Below are 16,950 nucleotides of genomic sequence, written 5' to 3'. Positions count from 1 at the left end.
CTCTGCCGTAAAGTGTCGGTGTCCATAGCAACGGCATGGCAACAGTCGTTTCCCACATTTCAGAAGGTCAGGTGTCATCATTACATGCGCGGAAGAGGAGAGAGAGAGAGAGAGGGGGAGCAGAGAGGAACTGAAAGCGTGTGTGGGTGTGGTGTATGCTTGTTTGGCTGTTTTGGGAGGTAGGAGGAAGAATTTCCAGCAGCAAAAAGAATTCAGAGCACAAATAACGTTGTTCCCACCGAATTTTTTGTGGACATTTTTTTTTACAATGGTAGGGATGGAGAAGGCGACACAGCATGCTGCGGAGACTGACGCTGGTGAAAGCAGTGAGGTGGGAGAGGAACAATTGGGAGGATGAAAAAGAGTGAGATTCTCGGACGAGGCAACTGCCTCCCTCCTGCAGGAGGTCAAGTCGTGCTGGGGTCAATTGACCCAGGGTGAGCATGGGAAGCCCACCCCAAAGGTCTACCAGAGGATATGGGCCGATATAGCTCAGGTGGTTTTGTTGGCAACCAATGAGGTGCGTGAGGGCAACCAGTGCCGCAAGTGCTGGAATGACCTTGTCGGATCTGCCAGAGTAAGTATTACATTTATTTACATGCACTTATATATTTATATAATTTGAATTGTAAGTGCCATAAGTGATTAAAATCAGATGTGATGTCTTGCACTTATACCGGGAATGTTTTACTCAAAGCCTGTTTTCACGGTGTACCTCTTTTGGTAAAGAATGATAATTTTAATTATAATCATGATTACATCTGTTGGTTATGTGTTGTATCAGTCTCTGTGACTGTACCTAGCAATGATCTCACGCACTGATCTCATGCCATGTCGTACTGGTGTTACCTTTTACAGAAGAAGCTTTCAAAGAATAGGGCCGAGCAGAGGCAAATGGGTGGCGGGCTACCAGTCATCAGCGAGCTCACCGACATTGAGGAGTGGGTGCTGGCACTAGTGGGAGCCACCCCAGGTTGGCCAGGCAAGCAGCTGCAGAACCTGATGTGATGCCATGTGTATACACCATTACGTGATGTAAATTCAATAGATGCCACACCCACTCATATCTGACCAATAATATATGATAGATGAATGATAAAAGTGTTCTCTAAATAATGATGGCCTTATGAGAATCATTGCAATGCAGAATTTGGTGATGGTCATGAAATGTCATGTCTGTGATGATTTTGATAGTGGTGGTGCTTCTGTCGTGCATATGTTGCATGTAGCGCTGGAATCATCTTGTGATCCTGGCACCCCCTTCTCCTCTAATAACAGTGGATGGGCAATGGCAGACATTTAGATACCGCATGGATGAACTACAACAATTGTACATCCCTGTCTGGTGGAAAAATAAAAAAAGGAAGGTGGCTCAACCGTGGCTATCAAGGGAAATCAGGGATAGTATTAAAGCCAAGGAAGTGGCATACAAATTGGCCAGAAATAGCAGTGAACCCGGGAACTGGGAGAAATTTAAAACTCAGCAGAGGAGGACAAAGGGTTTGATTAGGGCAGGGAAAATAGAGTACGAGAGGAAGCTTGCAGGGAACATTAAGACGGACTGCAAAAGCTTCTATAGATATTAAAGAGAAAAAGGTTAGTAAAGACAAACATAGGTCCCCTGCAGTCGGAATCAGGGGAAGTCATAATGGGGAACAAAGAAATGGCAGACCAATTGAACAAATACGTTGGTTCGGTATTCACTAAGGAGGACACAAGCAACCTTCCGGATATAAAAGGGGTCAGAGGATCCAGTAAGAAGGAGGAACTGAGGGAAATCCTTATTAGTCGGGAAATTATGTTGGGGAAATTGATGGGATTGAAGGTCGATAAAACCCCAGGGAATGATGGTCTGCATCCCAGAGTACTTAAGGAGGTGGCCTTGAAAATAGCAGATGCATTGACAGTCATTTTCCAACATTCCATAGACTCTGGATCAGTTCCTATGGAGTGGAGGGTCGCCAATGTAACTGCACTTTTTAAAAAAGGAGGGAGAGAGAAAACAGGGAATTATAGACCAGTCAGCCTGACATCGGTAGTGGGTAAAATGATGGAGTCAATTATTAAGGATGTCATAACAGCACATTTGGAAAGAGATGACATGATAGGTCCAAGTCAGCATGGATTTGTGAAAGGGAAATCATGCTTGACAAATCTTCTGAAATTTTTTGAGGATGTTTCCAGTAGAGCGGACAAGGGAGAACCAGTTGATGTGGTGTATTTGGACTTTCAGAAGGCTTTCGACAAGGTCCCACACAAGAGATTAACGTGCAAAGTTAAAACACATGGCATTGGGGGTAGTGTGCTGATGTGGATTGAGAACTGGTTGGCAGACAGAAAGCAAAGAGTAGGAGTAAATGGGGACTTTTCAGAATGGCAGGCAGTGACTAGTGGGGTACTGCAAGGTTCTGTGCTGGGGCCCCAGCTGTTTTCATTGTACATTAATGATTTAGACGAGAGGATTAAATGTAGTATCTCCAAATTTGCGGATGACACTAAGTTGGGTGGCAGTGTGAGCTGCGAGGAGGATACTCTGATGCTGTAGAGTGACTTGGATAGGTTAGGTGAGTGGACAAATGAATGGCAGATGCAGTATAATGTAGATAAATGTGAGGTTATCCACTTTGGTGGCAAAAACAGAGAGACAGACTATTATCTGAATGGTAACAGATTAGGAAAAGGGGAGGTGCAACGAGACCTGGGTGTCATGGTACATCAGTCATTGAAGGTAGGCATGCAGGTACAGCAGGCGGTTAAGAAAGCAAATGGCATGTTGGCCTTCATAGCGAGAGGATTTGAGTACAGGGGCAGGGAGGTGTTACTACAGTTGTACAGGGCCTTGGTGAGGCCACACCTGGAGTATTGTGTACAGTTTTGGTCTCCCAACTTGAGGAAGGACATTCTTGCTATTGAGGGAGTGCAGCGAAGGTTCACCAGACTGATTCCCAGGATGGCGGGACTGACATATCAAGAAAGACTGGATCAACTGGGCTTGTATTCACTGGAGTTCAGAAGAATGAGAGGGGATCTCATAGAAACGTTTAAAATGCTGACAGGTTTAGACAGGTTAGATGCAGGAAGAATGTTCCCAATGTTGGGGAAGTCCAGAACCAGGGGTCACAGTCTAAGGATAAGGGGTAAGCCATTTAGGACCGAGATAAGGAGAAACTTCTTCACCCAGAGAGTGGTGAACCTGTGGAATTCTCTACCACAGAAAGTTGTTGACAATTCACTGAATATATTCAAAAAGGAGTTAGATGTAGTCCTTACTACTAGGGGGATCAAGGGGTATGGCGAGAAAGCAGGAATGGGGTACTGAAGTTGCATATTCAGCCACGAACTCATTGAATGGTGGTGCAGGCTCGAAGGGCTGAATGGCCTACTCCTGCTCCTATTTTCTATGTTTCTATGTTTCTAACCTCATTTACGTTTTGCAGCTCAGCCAGCAGCACGGCCCCATGCAAGACCACTGAGCCCAGCAGGTGGGGGCGTAGGGCCGGACTCATCGGACGATCCTCCATCTGGTGCTGAGGAGCCCCGATTCTCACCCATGGATCTGCTGGGTCCCTTCTCCATGGATAATAGTGCCGATTTTGAGGAGCCTGCATCGCCAAGCTCCATAATGCAGTCCGCACCAAAGATATCGAGTGCTACTGCGGCCATTCCCACCTCCACTGAGGAGGTACCGAACCCAAGCACCTTGCCACAGGGCACCCGAGGTTTCTCCAGGATAAGCAGAGTTGGTTCGACGCAGCAGGTCTGCTCCACAAGTGGCAGATCTGAGCGGGGACATGGTAGGCTTGTCCAGGAGGAGTATTGACATAGGTCAGCAGATCCTACAGACAATGGGGGATAACAGCTGGTCAGCATGTCCGCCACCATGACGGAGAACGTGCCGCGGATGGCGGAGGCCCTGGAGGTGATTGCCAGGAACACTGGTGGCAGGCTGCAGATCTCCCCTGATGAGCTGGCATATCTCACTGAAAACCTCATTGTGGAAGCACTGTCTCCTAAGGCAGGTGTTATCGGACATGTTGAAGTAAGACTGCTCCTCCCTGTAAGGTCTGGTCCTCCTCATCAGTCTGGCACATCTTAGATTGGGCACATAATGCTGCCGAATATATCTTCTGCTATCTCTAGTCTGCAGCATGTGCGTACTCATCAAGACAGGCTGAGAAAGGACAGGCCCCATTCCAATAACTATCAGTAATACACCGATTGTTCACAAACAATAAATGTTCCCGCTAAGACACCTAAAGTAAATTCCAATTCTCCACAGTATGATAAGATGTTTGTTCAGATGTTCACATCACCTGAAAAGAACTCCAGAGTACATCTAAACTCCCCCGAAGTTGAAGCAACCTTTTAAATGATGCGAACTGCGATTTAGAAAATGGCATCCATTTTAGTTCAAGTGAGAGCAACATTTTCACAGCGGTTTTTTCGGCGAGCGATATTGTCGGTGAGATGTGTGTGGGGTGTTGAAAGTAACACTGGGCGATTTCTGGGCGTTAGTTTCGGCAAATGTGAACTTTACACAAAAAAAAGTGGCTGGGCGGAATTATTAAATCTCGGCGTTAATTACATGCCGAAAGTAACGCTGGCCGATATTCGATAAGTGGGCGTTATTTTCCATTTTGTGCCTAAATGGCCGATGTCTGGGAATTATACCTCATCTCAGTGTTAAAATGGACGTTAAGTGGGCGGTATCGACGCAAAAATAGTGGAAAATCTAGCCCTGTTGTAGGTACACAAATCTTTGAAAGTAGCAGGAAGAGTTGAGAAGGCTGTTAAAAAAGCATATGGGATCCTGGGCTTTATTAAAAGAGAAATAGAATACAAAAGGAAGGAAGTCATGCAAACCTTTATAAAATGCTGGTTCGGCCTCAGCTGGAGTCTTGTGTTCGATTCTAGGCACCACATTTTAGAAAGGATGTTAAGAAGGGTGAGATGTACTAGAATGGTACGAGGGATGTAAGACTTCAGTTATGTAGAGAGACTGGAGAACCTGGGTTGTTCTCCTTAGAGCAGAGAAGGTTAAGACGAGATTTGATAGAGGTGTTCAAAATCATGAATGATTTTGATAAAGTAAATCAGAAGAAAGCGATTCCAGTGGCACAAGAGTCAGTAACAAGAGGGCACAGAATTATGGTGATTGTCCAAAGTACCAGAGGAAACATTTTTTTACACAGCGAGTTGCAGTGATCTGGAATGCACTACCTGAAAGGGTAGTGGAAGCAGATTCAACTGTAACATTCAAAAGAGAATTTGCTAAATACTAGAAGGGAAAAAATTACAGGGCTCTTGGGAAAGAGCAGGGTAGTGGTTTTAGCTGTCACAGCTAAAGATAAAGGGCTCAATTTTCCCTAAATTAAAATATCCAAGTTTCCCCAAAGATTGAGCGCCAGAGTAACTGTTAGTTACGATTTTTTTTGGTGTTTTTTGTGTCGTGAGGGCGTAACCTGATGTCTGCGCCAGTTTTTTTACATGTATGCAAGTTTGGCCAACTTACATTTCTCGTAGGACGGCGTATGTGACTCCCAAAAAACCTTCTGGGCACTTAAGAAAAAACAGCGCACATTAAAAAAATGCTGCAGAAAGGCACCATTGTTTTTAGGTGAAGTTTTAGAGGGAATTAAGAACACATTAAATATGCATCATGAAGCTTATTTTTTTTTCAAACTTAAAATGCAGAAAATGGAAGTCTAATGCAATTCTTTAATTTTGGATTTTTTTCAAAGTGCCATGCCACCAGCGAACGTCTCCAAACCGAGTTCAAGGGTCGGAGTGTCGGCCGGCAGCTTAGGGGCTCGGGGCTTGGGACTCGGCTTGAAAAGAAGCCTGGGGGGAGGGGGGGGGGCAGTAGGGGGTGTGAAAGCCAAACAGAAGGGATGAGAACCCTTACACTATGCAGCAGCATCAAAAGAAGCCCGAGCCCCTGTGTCCGAGCGAGGGAACGATTCTGCCGGCCAACCCTCGATCACTCATGGGGGCAATATTGACAATGCAATACCTCGTGCAAGGCTTCTTCATGATGGTGCTGCGGAGGAGGTGATTGATTCAACATCATCGCATGAGGAACCTCAGAGCACGTAGATGATGGGGAAGGTTTTAACTAGCTTGGCAGGGGGATGGGAACATGAGAATAGATTCGGTCGGTGGTGAGGTGGTAATTTGAATAAGATTTAAAATTAAAGAATTGCATTATCCTTCGTTGCCCCAAATGTCCTTATTTGAATGCCTAGCTTTCCGTTCTAAGCAAGCCTATTGCGCATGCGCAGACCTGGGTGTGATCCATACTAGGACGTCGACCTTGGGGAAGGTTTTAACTAGCTTGGCAGGGGGATGGGAACATGAGAATAGATTTAGTCGGGAGGGGAGTAAAGCTGGAAGTGGAAAGAAAAACTGTAGAAAATAAATTTGAAGGACAGAGGAAACAAGGGCTAAAAGTAGTCAACAAGGAGATCTGGCTGTACTAAATGGTATAAACTTCAATGCATGGAGTATAATGAATAAGGCAGATGAGCTGAGAGCACAGGTAGCCACTTGGGAGTAAGATATTATAGCTATTACAGTGACATGGCTAAAAGAAGGGCAGGTATTACAGCTCAACATTCTTGGTTACAGGATCTTCAGACAGGACAGAGAGGGGATCATCAGGGTTGGCCTTATGTTCTACAAAATATAACAGAACAGACAAATGGTTTGCAGCAGAGCAGAGTGACATGAGTAGGCTCACACAGTGCAGGCAGCAGGCTCATTTGAAGGACCACGATGAATGATAGCACATTGCATCAACCAAAGCGTAGCTGACAGAGACATCCCCATGAACTGAAGCATGGTTAATCTGCGCAGTACTTAATATTTATCAAAGCCAGACTGTGGAATTTGCAGACTTACCCTCTCCCTCGAGTGTGGGCCCAGCTTGTGCAGTGGTGGTTGCTTTTCTCCAGGCATGACCCATCAAAGCAGTGACCCTGTCTTCCAAGAGTGTTAGTGGGTGCAGATTTGCCGGCCTCCTCCTGTTCGAGTACTTTCCCTTTTGTTGTGTGCCACCTTCCTCTGCAAAGATGAAAATATAACTTTTTAGAGAGGGTGTCTTTCTGCCGGGTGGGACATATACAGATGGTCACATTTACAATTGCAATTCCAGTGAATAAATGAAAATATTACTTACACTAACTACTTGACCAAGGTCCTGCCACTTCTTTTTGCACTGGCCTCCAGACCTCGAGGTGGTCACCATTGCACAGTAATCTTCTGCAAGTTGGTTCCATCGTTTCTTCATTTCTTTTGGTGAATCTTTTATGTGACCTCTGCTGGTGTCCAGCTCATGCCATCTAGCCTCAATTATAGTAACCAATGCCTCTACTTCATCCTGTAAGAAATTCTTGGTCCTTGCATCTTGTATTACAGTTCCGATCTTTCCAATGAGAATTAAAGTTCTCACACACAACTAGCCCTTTAAAAATGGCCGAATGCAGACCGGGACCTATACTGGGCATGCGCGCTTATAGCAGTCACGTCAAAAATGTCTTTTTTTTCCGCGCATGTGTAGAAGGGGGAGCATTGGTTTCTCAGTGCAGACATTAGGTTCTACCCCACGAAGCTAAAGGACAGGCTGCGCAGCGCCAATTTCAAAAAATAGATCGGGAAAACTTGCTAGTTATTTTTTTGGAGTAGTCGGGGCCAAAAAATACAGGCATAACTCTGGCAATATGCCAAAAAATGGCATTGGGGAAAATTGAGTCCCTTATGTTACCCCATCCTAATCGTGGCGGAGCAGAGTACATTGAAACAATAGCGGACAGGAACATTGCTATTGTTGCTTCTGATGGGGATGAATTTGCACACATGTTCTCTTGCCCATCTCTTGTAACTTAAATGGAAAAACTGCAGAAACCCCAAGAAAATGGCATCAACACACTTCTGCCATTTTACTGAATTTTCCTGCTAATGTTACGGCGGATGAACTGGACATCCCCTGCGGAAGTTCCCCCATAGTCTTTGGAGACATTTCTTTGCTCAGAAGGAAAATGGCCAGGGAAGAAATCATTGAGGGAAGATGCGACCTTTCTATAAGACAATCCCCCATCATTTTATCCTTGAACAGGGATATAGATCTTGAGATTTGTACACAAGTATATACAATTGTTAATGTTTGCATGGTGACCTGATATATAGCATGCAAAAGAGAAACATGCACTTGGTACTTACTGTGCTTCCAAGCTGTGGAGCCATATACTCTGGTTTAATACTTGAAACCTGGAAGTAGATTTCACTCACCACTTACAGAATCTGCCTGATTTTCATTACATTGAAATCAATGGAGAGAAATCAGGCTGATTCTATAAAGGGTGGGAGATCAGATCCAGCCAGATTACCACCCAGGCAGTGAGGATGAATATCCCGGATGTCCTTTGGTGTTATTTTCAATCAATCAGAGCCAATGCTTCAATACACTGAAAACAGTATAGAGCTGACGAGGTAAAGTAATTTGTTAAAAAGCGATTAAAGTGTAGCCTAGATTTTCTAATCTTGATGTCATTTATTCTAGGATGGCTATTGATGGGTTTTAGACAAACCTAAAATGGAGTGTGCTATTTGAACCCAATTTTCTGAGGTTAACCCAATTTTCTGAGGTTAACCCATTAGCATAACTTCAGGTGTAGATTCAGATGGGTATAGTGAGCACACCAGTGATGGTAAAATAAATTTACGTGAAAGTAAAATTTAACGGGACGGACACAATTTAAGGGATGTGCCACTATAGGGGACAGAAATTTCAGGAAGTTCTTGGTGAGCCTCAAAAAATATCTCAACCCATTAGCAGCCATTTACCAAGGCCAGCACTGCCCCCTAATTTTCTGTGTGTCTGTATGCAGCGCTCAATCACAAGGCCCAATTTATACCACTACAGTGTCCTATTCAAGCAAATGAAAGGGCAACAGGAAATTCGGATGCAATCATGTGATTTTTGGTGAAGCACGCCTGGGACCATGTGATAGCATCCAAATTTCCTGTTTCCCCTTCATTTTCACTCGTTGTATTCATTTCTGTTCTCTAGGAAAATCCACCCTAATAATGTCAAGTGAAATAGCAAGCAGATTTATTTCACAGGTTAGCAATATTTCAGCTGCTTACGAGTGTCACCAAAAGACAGAATTATTATTTAAATGCAGACTAACACTGCATCTAAAACGTATATCATACCCTTGAAATTCCATGTGGTGAATTATGCTGGGTTTGCATCAGCCAGTCATGAGTTATGCTTGCTGATGCTCAATAGTGACGAATCCACCAGAATTTTATGGGTTAGTTCATTTCCATATTGATTTAAGGATCTATTTCCACAAATCCCATGTAAAATGGAAGTAATGAGCTGGGGTTGCTTGGAGATTGAAGTCCTGCCTTGAAAACGCTATTCTGGCTCGATTGCATCAGCAGCCTAGGGAAGGAGCAGGTAAGTAGGAAAGTGTTTGGGTCAATCAGTTCACTGACAGATAACCACAATAAATGGTGCATGTGTGTTTTTGTGAAGAATGTCTGGTACCTCACGATCTGACACTAACAGGCGAAAAAAGGACGAGGGCTGACTTATTCAATCAGGTAATTATTATTGCCATAGTCATGTAGAGCAAAGAGGTGTGATGTGTTGTAATTTTTGGATGGATACTCGATTAAAGTTTTAGTCCTTTATTTATCTACGATATATGGCACAGAAACAGGCATTTTGATCTAATCAGTCCATGTTGGTGCTTGTGTTCCACTTGTGTCTCCTCCCATCTTTCATCATCTAAATCTATCAGGTTATAACCCTCTATTCCCTTCTCCCTCATATGCTTGTCCAACCTCCCCTTAAATACATCTATACAATTTGCTTCAACCACTCCCTGTGGTAGCGAGTTCCACTTTCTTACCACTCTTTGGGTAAAGAGGTTTCTTCTGAAATCTCCATTGGATTTCTTGGTAACTCTTATATTGATGGCCTTTAGTTATGCTCTTACCCACAAGTGGAAACATTCTCTCTGCATTGACTCTATCCTCTATTAGGTCAACTCTCACTCAGCCTTCTTTTTTCAAGAAAAAAGAGACGCAGACTGTTCATCCTTTCCTGATATGTATACATTTGTATTTCTGGTATCATCCTTGTAAATCTTCTCTGCAGCTTCTCCAATGCCCCTATTTGATGATGATGATGATATCCTTTTTATAATATGGCAACCACGACTGTGTGATAACTAAGGTTCGATACAGGTTTAGCATAATTTCCCTACTTTTCAATTCTATACCTCTAGAAATAAACCCTAGGGTCTGGCTTTGCTTTTTTATGATCTTGCTAACCTGTGTTGCAACTTTTAGTAATTTGTGTATTGGTATTCTGAGATTTCTTTGTTCCATTGCCCCACTTAGACTCGCACCCTCCAAGTAACAAGTGAGCTCACTATTCTTCCTAACAAAGTGTAATACCTCACATTTATCTGTGTTGAACTTAATTTGCCAATTAAATGCCCATTCTGCAAGTTTATTAATGTCCTCCAGTAATTTGTTGCAGTCCTTCTCAGTATTGACTATCACCCCCAATTTGGTATCATCTGCAAATTTAGAAATTGTGTTTTTGATTCCAAAGTCTAAGAGGTGGAAATTCAGTAAAGCTCAGATTAAGGCGATGACACCAGCTGGTCGCTAACTTTAGCACAGGGCAATGTTTACCCCCTCGAACCGAGACATTCAGTTTCAGCGCCCCAAGAGAGGAGTAGAGCATTCCACACTCCTCTTTGGACGCTAACCCTGCTTCCTGGGGTGGTAGTGCGGCATCACAACTGAAGTTTTGGCGCTAGGAAACCGGCATCCTAGCGCCTAAACGGGAGGTCCAATGGCCTACCTGAAGACTGGAAAAAAATGGACCGGAGCTCCTTTGAAGACTGTTGCACAGCAATCAAGGTGAAATAAGTGCACAAAAACTAAATGGAAATTCAAAAATCGCAACTTATGGATACCCACCTGCTCAGCCATCTCCTTATCGCCCCGGGAGGTTGGGAAACGCCTGCTTTCCCTGTCACCAGTGAATCTCCACTGAAGTTCCCGGGAGGCGCTGCCAGTGCGGCACTTGGTCGGGAGGAGCTTAGTGGCCCATTAACGTCCCTCTCGGGTGCTAATGGGCAGTGCTTAGCTACCCGAATTTTGGTTCCCAAATCATTAATGTAAATTGTGAACAGCAGTGGTCCCAGCACTGATCCTTGTGGAACACCACTGCCCACTTTCTCCCACTGTGAATAGCTACCCTTTACTCCTACTCTCCGTTTTCTGCTACTTGTCCCCTGACTCTGCATTCTCTGTCCTTGTTCATCAGTCTATTATGTGGTACCTTATCGAAAGCCTTTTGAAAATCTAGATAAATTACATCCACTGCATTACCATTGATTACACTCTCTGTTACCTCTTCAAAAAATTCAATAAAGTTGGTCAAGCAAGACTTTCCCTTTTGAAATCTATGCTGACTATTCATTATTATATTTTTGGTTTCTAGATGTTCTTCTATTTTCTCCTTTAGTAGTGATTCCATTATTTTTCCTATCACCGCTATTTGAACGTAGAAGAAGAGGAGTTAAGGCAGTGATGACTTTCGTTTTTAAAAAAAGAAGACTTCAGTGATCAGTTAGGAACACAGAACAGGAGTAGGCCATTTAGTCCTTCGAGCCTGTTCCGCCATTCAATTAGATCATGGCTGATCTGTATCTTAAGTCTATGTACCTGCCTTGGTTCTGTAACCCTTAATATCCTTGCAACATTCCATCTGTTTATGAGTGTCACCAAAAGGCAGCATTATTAGTTAGATGTAAACGAACAATGCATCTAAAGATTTGTGCTCTGATACTCCTTGCAGTAATCACTGAGGGGTGATGATCACCCTAATGCTCTCCTCCATGCTTTTCAGCTTGTAAAGCAGCTAGCGTCACCTCCCTAGAAATGTTCACGTCCAGGCAAAGTTGCGTAGGGCAAAATAGACTACAACTATGCAGGACACATGAAGTGACGCATACTGTAGAGTCCCTCCTGACCTGTTAATGATGCAAAAGTGCCCCTTTAAGACCCCAATGATTTTCTCAATGATCACGTTGGTAGAGACATATGCCTCATTGTAATGTTCCTCAGCTGCTGTTCAAGCAGCTCTTACTGCGGGTTTATTATCCAAGAGAGTGGTGTCACCCAAAAGCATTCCATTGACATGATTTTCGTTCAGATTCTTAAGGATGAATGTATAATGACAACTTTCAGCAAATCCTGCAGTGACATACAGGATTCTTTGCACACTGATGCACAAAATCTGTACATTCATGAAGCCCTTTCCGTTGAAGAAATTGAAGTGAGTTAACCACAGGAGCTAATAAAGCAATATGGGTGTCATCAATTGCATCCTGGATCTTGCAAAGCCTGCCATTCTATAAATCTGGATGGCCCTATCTCGCTGCTGTGATGCCAAGGTCAATGAATTCTGCAGGTCTCCTGTCCAGTGCATCAGTCACCTGACAAATGCCTGCCCATTCTGTACCCTGGCTGATAAATACACCCCCCCGCCTCCCCACCCCCCCCGTGACTGTTTGAAATGACTGGTGCCACCTTCATTGCCACATAGAGAGCTGTGTGAGCAATGACCTTGGTGCAGGTCCTCATGCAGTAAATGTCAGAGCTAATTCCCCTATTGGCCCTTTGCTGAAACTTTTCCAATACAGATCTTCTCACTAAGGTCCTGTTAGGACCTGTGCTGTCTGTATATTCTGGGGGCGAGATGGGGTTTAATATCTGGTTGGATGAATTCTCCTGAGATGCTGCCTCACTCTTATTTGCTCCATCCTCTGCTGCTCCTCCTCCTCCATGATAATGGAATATAAAGGTATGCCTATAAAGAATGACATAGCTGAACTTGAGAAGCATAGACTGGGAGTGGGGAAGGGGGTGCTAAGAATCTCCCAGTTGTCTCACACGCTGCGAAGCAAGGCAAAGGATATGTATGCAAAATGCCAACATAATTGCTCCAAAAAGTCATTCCCAGCTGTAATAATCATTACTGAAACCTTCAATACTCTTCAGATTCCTTGCTTCTGCCAGTCCCAGCTGATGCTCACAACAGCTGCACCTTAGCTTTCTCACTGTATTGTGCATTGCAAGTATAAAACCAGGAAATTCAGGGTTACAGCATCAATGGCCCTTATTTCAAGGCATTTAAATTAAACGTCTGGGGACATGGTGGGTAGCTTGCAGGAAGGGTCAAATGAAATGTTTGAAAACTTGGGGTGGATTGATGTTTGGACTGATGCTCCATAGAAATGGCTTCTACCCCAATTTGTTGAACTGAAAAAATGAGTTGTCCTGATGTGTTGCTATAAAAATGCCAAAACTGGTATGGAATTTCAGGTTCAAACTCTTTATAAAAGTAGACTAATTTGGACATTTTTTATGTCTGTACTTATTGACCTATTTTGGCCCTGTCAGCAAGCTTCACATTATCATAATTCCATCATCATCATCATCATAATCATCATCATCATCATAGGCAGTCCCTCGGAATCGAGGAAGACTTGTTTCCACTCCTAAAGTGAGTCCTTTGATGGCTGAACAGTCCAATGCGAGAGCCACAGACCCTGTTACAAGTAGGACAGACATTCGTCGGGGGAAGGGTGGGGTGGGACTGATTTGCCGCACGCTCCTTCCGCTGCCTGACCTCTTCACACTCGCAACGTGAAGATTCGAAGAGCTCAGCGCCCTCCCGGATGCAGTTTCTCCACCTAGGGCTGTCTTCGGCCAGGGACTCCCAGGTGTCAGTGGTGATGTCGCACTTTACCAGGGAGGCTTTGAGGGTGTCCTTGTAACATTTCCGTTGCTCACCTTTGGCTTGTTTGCCATGAAGGAGCTCCGCATAGAGCAATTGCTTAGGAAGCCTCGTGTCTGGCATGCGAACTATGTGGCCTGCCCAACGAAGCTGATCGAATGTGGTCAGTGCTTCAATGCCGGGGATGTTAGCCTGGGCGAGGACACTGATGTTGGTGCGCCTGTCCTCCCAGGGGATCTGCAGGGTCTTGCGGAGACATCATTGGTGAAATATTTCCAGCGACTTGAAGTGTCTTCTGTACATCGTCCATGCCTCTGATCCGTACAGGAGGGCGGGTATTACTACAGCTTGGTGGTAGATTTGAGGGCCTGGTCTTCAAACACTCTTTTCCTCAGGCGGCCAAAGACTGCACTGGCGCACTGGAAGCGATGTTGAATCTCCGCATCAATGTCTGCCTTTGTTGATAAAAGGCTCGCGAGGTATGGGAAGTGGTCCACGTTATGGAGGGTCGCGCCATGGATCTTGACGACTGGGGGGCAGTGCTGTGCGGCGAGAACAGGCCGGTGGAGGACCTTTGTCTTACAGATGTTAAGCTTAAGGCCCATGTTTTCATATGCCTCGGTGAATACATCAACTATATTCTGGAGTTCAGCCTCAGAATGTGCGCAGACGCAAGCATCGTCTGCATACTGCAGCTCAACGACAGAGGTTGGGGTGATCTTGGACCTGACCTGGAGGCAGCAGAGGTTAAACAACATCCCGCTGGTTCTGTAGTTTAGTTCCAATCCAGCGGGGAGCTTGTTGACTGTGAGGTGGAGCATGGCAGCGAGGAAGATTGAGAAGACGGTTGGAGCAATGACGCAGCCCTGTTTGACCCCAGTCCGGATGTGGATTAGGTCTGTAATGGTACCGCTGGTAAGGATCACAGCCAACATGTCATCGTGGAGCAGGCAAAGGATGTTGACAAACTTTTGGAGGCATCCAAAACAGAGGAGGACGCTCCATAACCCCTCACGGTTGACAGTGTCAAAGGCTTCTGTAAGATCGAAAAATGCCAGATATAAGGGCTGGCGCTGCTCCCTGCATTTTTCCTGCAGCTGTCGCGCTGCAACGATCATGTCCGTTGTGCCCCATAGGGGACAAAATCCGCACTGTGATTCCGGGAGGAACTCCTCGGCCACAGGGAGAAGACGGTTGATGAGAACTCTAGCGACAACGTTCCCAGTGGCTGATAGCAGGGAGATTCCCCTGTAGTTGCCGCAGTCGGACTTGTTCCTCTTTTTAAAGATGGTGACATTCACTGCATCTCTGAGATCTCCCGGCATGCTCTCCTCCCTCCAAATGAGAGAGATGAAGTCATGTATCCGCACGGACAACGCATCTCCGCCATACATTAGCACCTCATCAGAAATTCCATCCACACCCGTAGCCTTGTTATTCTTAAACTGTTTTATGGCTTTGCCTACCTCGTGCAGCGTTGGGGTTTCACTGAGGTGGTTGGGGGGGGGGGGGTCGCATGCTGCGGGATGGAGTCGAGAACACTCGAGTCAAAGGCAGAGTCTCGATTGATGAGATCTTCAAAGTGCTCCTTCCAGCGGGCCCTGACAGCCTCGGTGTCCTTGATGAATGTTTCCCCGTTCTTGGCCAGGAGTGGGGTGGGGCCTTGGGAGTTTGGACCATATGTGGCCTTGACTGCGGTGAAGAATCCTTGCATATCGTGGCTGTTAGCCTGTTGTTGTATCTCCTGTGATTTCTCCATCCACCACCTGTTCTTTAGGTCCCGGGTTTTTTGTTGGACCTCAGCCTTGAGCCGTCTGTAACGTTGCTTTGCAGCTCCCGAGTTGGGTTGTTACTTGAGACTCAGAAATACTCTGTGTTTACGATCTATTAGTTCTTGGATCTCTAGATCATTTTCATCAAACCAGTCCTGGGGTTTTCTGGTTGATTAACCAAGTGTCTCTTCACAGGCACTGGTTATGGAGACCTGGAGGACAGAGCAAGCGCTGTGGGCATTCAGCACAACAGCTGCGCCTTAGTTTTCTCACTGTACCTTAGCATTGGTGCATTGCAAGCATAAAACCAGGAAATTCAGAGTTACAGCATCAATGACCCTTATTTCAAGACATTTAAATTAAAAGTCTGGGGACATGGTGGGTAGCTTGCAGGAAGGGCCAAATGAAATGTTTGAAAACTTGGGGTGGATTGATGTTTGGACTGATGCTCCATAGAAATGGTTTCTACCCCAATTTGTTGAACTGAAAAAATGAGTTGCCCTGATGTGTTGCTGTAAAAATGCCAAAACTGGCATGGAATTTCAGGTTCAAACGCTTTATAAAAGTAGACTAAGTTCGACATTTTATACTTATTGGCCTATTTGGGCCCTGTCAGCAAGCTTCACAATTATCATAATTCATTACGGTTTATTTGTTCCATTGCGGGTTGCCTAGGAACTTCTCTTACAAAATATATTTTAAAATAATTGCTATCCGTTAGCAATCAAGTGATGTTTTTAATAATGAACAAAAAGAGTGTTGTGACTGCAAAAGAAAAGTTAACTATAAGGTCATTCAAAGCAACTCGTTAAGCTAGGGAACGGGCAATTTAAATAATGTAGACTTGTCAGAAACTATACTTAAGTAGCATTAAAACAAGAATAGTTCACTAAAGTAAAAGAGAAAAAATCTTGCTGTCACTAAAATACATCAAGCCTGTCATTGTAGAGAAGCAAGTGCATCCTTGTCATGAAATGAACCTAAATACAGTATGCCTTCGCACTGATGTGACAGCATGCTAACAATAATTGCTGTAGTTCGCATTTTCTAAAAACAGAACATGTGAATGAATATAAGTGGAAGTACTCCAGTATGCATAGTGAAATATTTACAACTGATGTGTTGGAAAATGCAACTTCTACTCCCTGCAAAATCATGCAGAAATTCTCATCGAAGGGCCCATGATATATTCATAATCATAGGCAGTCCCTCAGAGTCGAGGATGATTTGCTTTCACACTAAAAATGAGTTCTCAGATGATGGAAGAGTCCAATGCTCTGTCACAGGTGGGGCAAATGGTGGTTGAAGGAACGGGAGGGTGGGGTGTCTGGTCTTGGGCCAAGGATT

The sequence above is a fragment of the Pristiophorus japonicus genome, chromosome 1 (assembly GCF_044704955.1).
Source record: "Pristiophorus japonicus isolate sPriJap1 chromosome 1, sPriJap1.hap1, whole genome shotgun sequence".
Lineage (NCBI taxonomy): Eukaryota > Metazoa > Chordata > Chondrichthyes > Pristiophoridae > Pristiophorus > Pristiophorus japonicus.
This window is presented reverse-complemented; position numbering follows the sequence as displayed.